The sequence below is a fragment of the Lissotriton vulgaris genome, chromosome 6 (assembly GCF_964263255.1).
Source record: "Lissotriton vulgaris chromosome 6, aLisVul1.2, whole genome shotgun sequence".
Taxonomy (NCBI): Eukaryota; Metazoa; Chordata; class Amphibia; order Caudata; family Salamandridae; genus Lissotriton; species Lissotriton vulgaris.
The window spans coordinates 1,874,001,584-1,874,006,588 of NC_141694.1; the positions used below are offsets into that span (position 1 = coordinate 1,874,001,584).

The window sequence follows — 5,005 nt, forward strand, 5'->3', positions numbered from 1 at the left end:
CGTTAATGAGAACACCAATTGTGGTTGGTTTGGTAGAGTGAACTGCTCTCCGATATGAGAAGGAGGGTAGAATAGCCCAGGCCAGATTGTCGCGGGGCTATGAGGTGAGATCATAGGATGAGACATGGAATTCCGTAGTTATTAGTGACTATTCTTAGTAATCCCTTAGATCTAGCAGTGTTTTTGATGGTATAAGCTTGTATATTGCGAATTCCCCATTCCCGGGTAAGTACTCGGGTACTGTTGTAAATAGGATCCGGGAAGGGATGGTGTTACGTTTTGGCCAGGTTGGTTGCATCTAGGTGAGTGGATAGTTTTTGGTCCGAGAATCCGGTCATTACACAATTTTAGGCCCATGCTGTTAAGTCTATCATTTTTCAACGGCATCACCTGGGAAAATGCTCTTTCCACATGAGCGTTGGATGTCGTGAGAGTCTACATTTTATAGCACCCATTGCAAGCTTGTGAAAACAATGGGTGTAAGCAGTATCAATGTAGGTTAACACTTACATCCAGAAGGATTCAATGTTTGAAGTGTTAAGAGATGAGCATGAGGATACACTTCTCCACTGTGACTCCAGGACTTTCATGGGATAAGTGAAAAAGGTATCTGGCAAGTCCATTACAGGTGGTTTGGGAACTGCAAGTACTTTTTTAGATCTCAAAACTTCTAATTTTTAAAGCATGCTCAGAGACTCGGGAAGACGAGCCCAATATTCACACACCAATACTTTCATGAACACCAGGCACCTTGTCACAATGCCATCTTTTGAAACAGAAGAGAGTTTACTTTCTTCCAGCTTGTTACGGAAAGTGAGTTCAAGATCCGCATCATCCTGTGAAAGATAAATGGCAGAACTTTGTAAATATAGGCTTTGCAACTGCTCTTGATGATTACAGGTGAAAACACTTGTTGACACGTACAAAATATATAGATCACGGAAGACGTAGCGTGCATGCCCAAATTCTAGGTGAAAGATTTTAACTACCTTTATTTCTTGGAGCACAGGCTTTAAGAAAGTGAGGTAGATTTGTCTCATCTTGATACATTTTTTGGAGCTTCCTTGCTGCATAGCAGTGTTCAACATAGGATGCTGTGCAAAAGTGTAGCTTTAGGGCATCATATTGCTCTAATAAACGCTCTACACAATCTGCCATCACTAGCCACTGTGTTTTGCTAGGCAGCATTAATATCAGGGGCATGCCTCCGTCCAATGTGAGATACAAATCCTTATAGTCAGCCTGGCATTTTGGTGAGTGGGAAAACCAGTCGTAAGTTTCTCTGATCATGGATTCTATATTATGAAGAGGCAGGACACATAATATGGAGAAAAAGTAGTTTATTCAGATATGAGGAACGACCCCTGGAAACACCAGCCACTCTCCACCGCAACTGCTCTCCCTCTGCTCTACATTCCAGAGCAGCTTAAGAGAAGACAGGGACTAGGGAGCAACAAGTGTTCCAATGCATCTTATTAAATGTACATGCATTACATGTTAACTAGTGAGTAGAATATAACACATCTCCCCTCTTAATAAAATTTCCAACAAAACACGTTTAACATTATGAGCATATGAAACCCTCATATTTTTTGGGCATTACACGTGTGCGTCCAGAACCAATTCTAACTCTAGAAGCAGTTACATCACTTGAACAAGGAAAAGGTATGTGTGTGTCAGTATCATGCTGGACATTTGATGATACAGCAACCTCAGTGTCAGAGCATGGCAACATTTTTCTGGGGTTCCACCAATTGCCATCTGATAGCTTCAAACAGTTTCCCTTTACAGGAACTACCTCCTTGGGGGAGGACTATTTATCACCCAAAAACACTCACAAACATTCACTGCGTGAACAAACGTTTGGGTTTCACAATTTTCTTATTATGCCTATGACAGTAAAATTTTTAAGCATTTGTTTATTCTGTATTGTACACTTCTCAAATCAGCATCATATTTCCCCGCTCTGTTCATCCAAGTTGGTACAGCTACTGAACATGGTACTCTGCCCTTGAGTAAAGAAAAAGGTGTCTCCTTGGTCACCGAATTAGGAGTGGTGCGATATTACCATACCATATCCTTTACCTCTCGCTTCCATCATTCACCAATCATACACACTAGTTGTTCACACTCAACCAAAACTCTATTAAAGTGTTCCACGAGGCCATTGCCCCGGGTGATAAACAGGTGTTCTTGTATGTTTGATGCCCCATTTGTCAAGGAATCTTTCAAATTCCTCTGAAATAAATTGAGGACCATTATATGTGACAATCTCAGCATGGCAACCCTGCCTTCTGAATATGTCCTCCCAAAACGAAATAACACTAATAGACTTGACTTCTCTAACAAAGGCTACCTTCGGCCACTTAGAGAAGTAATCAAACATAACTATGGCAAACCTCTCACTCACATTCAAAACATTGAACGATCTACAAATATCAATGGCATGTTTATCCCAAGGACCCTTAGGTATAGGTAATGGAAATGGAAATGGAAAAAGAACTTAATAGAGCGCACTGCGGCCAAGCGGCTTCCTGGCGCTAGGGACTTGACCAGGCTCACAGAGGAGAACTGGGGAGGCTAACCAGGAAATGCCTGGGAAAACAAGAAAGTTTTAAGAGCTTTTCGAAAGTGAGAGAAGATGGGGATAGAAAGAGGAAGATTGTTCCAGAACCGGGGGGCCAGAACCGAAAATCGGGTGCCCCCTGTTCTGGATTTACGGAAACGGGGGATGTGCAGGAGGGAAAGAGAGGAAGAACGGAGAGTGCGGTTGGGGACGTGAGGAGTGATGAGAGATCCGATAAAGAGAGGGGCTGAGTGAGTGTGAGCCTGAAAAGTCAAACAGGCCAGTTTGAAGAAGGATCTAAGGTGCACAGGAAGCCAATGAAGGGACTTGAGTGCAGGGGTAATGTGCGCGGATTTAGGGAGATGAAGAATGAGGCAGGCTGCCTGATTTTGAATGGCCTGGAGACGGCGGGTTTCATAAGCGGGTATGCCCACGTACAAGCCATTCCCATAGTCAAGGCGGGAGGTGATGAGAGCCGTGACTATGGTTTTGAGGGCGTCCGTAGAGAAATACCGGGAGATTTTCCAGATGAGGCGGAGGGACAAGAAGCAGGAGGATACAACGGAGCTAATTTGGGCATGCATAGACAGGTCGTGACTGACCTTGATACCCAAGGTTCGGACTGAGAAAACCGGTGAAGGGGGGGAACCAAAGGAAGGGGGCCAGTGAACCGTGGACCAAAGGTTAGAGGAACCACCCGTGAGGACAAGCTCCGTCTTGTCCGGATTGAGCTTCAAATGATTGATGCTCATCCAATCAGATATAAAAACTAGGGTAGAGCAGAGCTTTGGGAGAGAAACAGAAGGGGAGGAAAGATCAAAGACGAGCTGGAGGTCATCCGTGTAATTGTACACAGAGACCCCCAGCTCGAGGAGGGAAATGATAAGAGGGTAGATGTAAAGATTGAAAAGGAGAGGGGACAGGGAGGAACCTTGGGGAACCCCACAGGTGACCAAGCGGGAGGGAGCGGAGAAACCAGAGAGATGGACCGCTTGGGACCTGCCCTGAAGAAAGGACGCTAGCCAGGAAAGTGCAGCGCCCCGGATGCCCGCTGCGCTGACACAGTCGAGGAGGATGGAGTGATCTACTGTGTCAAACGCAGCGGACAAATCGAGGAGGACCAAAGCTTGGGGGAGATTGATGTCAGCTTTCCCCTTGAGTTCGTCCAGGACCGCGATGACCACTGTCTCTGTGGAGTGGCCTGGGCGAAATCCCGCCTGATGGGAGGCTAGGAGGTGGTTCTCCTCGATATAGGTGGACAGGCAAGATGTAACGTGACTTTCAAGGATCTTGATCAGATAAGGAAGAAGAGAGATGGGCCTGAAATTGGAAGGGAGAGAAGGGTCCAGGCCAGTTTTTTTGAGAATAGGAAATACTATAGCAGATTTAAAAGATGAGGGAACAGAACCCTGAGTCAAAGAGGCGTTGAGAAGGGCAAGAGGAGGGGCGGGGCAGCTGGTGAATAGAGTTTTGAGGATTCGTGCACGAGCACAGTCCGCCGGAGAGCCAGACTTAACTTTAGTAAGTAGATTCAGAAATTGGTACATAGAGATGAGTGGAAAATGATCCAGAGAAGAGGAGGGCAGAGGAGTGGAGCAGGAAAGACCAGGATGAAGCACCGTAGGGATATTGGCTTTTATGTTAGTGATATTATCAATGAAATAATCATTGAGAGAAGAACAGAGGGTCTGAGATGGAACGAGGTTAGTGCTAGTGCGCTCAGAGGAAGCTAGGTTGTGAACCAGGGAGAAGATTTCTCGAGTTTTGTTGGCCGAAAGAGCAACTCGCTCGGTGAAATATTTGGTTTTGGCCGCGAGGATTGCTCTTTTGTAGTTGTTAAGGAGCAGTCTGTACTTAGCGCGATGAAGCAGGTGATGAAACAATGGTGGTTTCCTGGGATGAATGGGTCTTGTTGCTACATGCACATGCTATGCATTCACGAACATATCTCTTGATTTGTATGTCCATCCCTGGCCACCAAAAATCCTCCCTAATCCTCCTTTTCATGGTGGACATTCCACCATGTCCCTCGTGCATAATATTTAATAATCTTTCTCTCAACATCTCATGTACAACCAACCTACTCCCTCTCCTAATGAACTCATCTACAACGTTTAACTTAGACCAAATTAATTTGAATGATTCCAATTCTTTGTGCAATCTCCATCCATGTTCGCAACTTAAAACATTTGTGATCTTGTTCAACACGTCATCCTTAATAACAGCTTTCCTCCAATCCTCTTTAACTATGGCGCTACATACATCTTTCACTTCTGCCACCATCCATTCATCATCCTCTTCATCTTGTATATTATCTAGTGGCAATCTAGAAACACGATCGGCATTTACATTTTCTGCACCTGTAATATATTTTATCTCAAAGATTACTCCTGAATACGATATACCCACTTGGCGATTCTAGGTGTGGCTTTTCCCGCT

At 44.8% G+C, this 5,005-nt stretch overlaps 1 pseudogene; it reads right to left on the reverse strand.

The window, feature by feature from the left end:
* Nucleotides 1-386: 386 nt before the first annotated feature.
* LOC147709715 (uncharacterized) lies at nt 387-1,290 on the reverse strand (annotated as a pseudogene).
* Nucleotides 1,291-5,005: the final 3,715 nt, after the last annotated feature.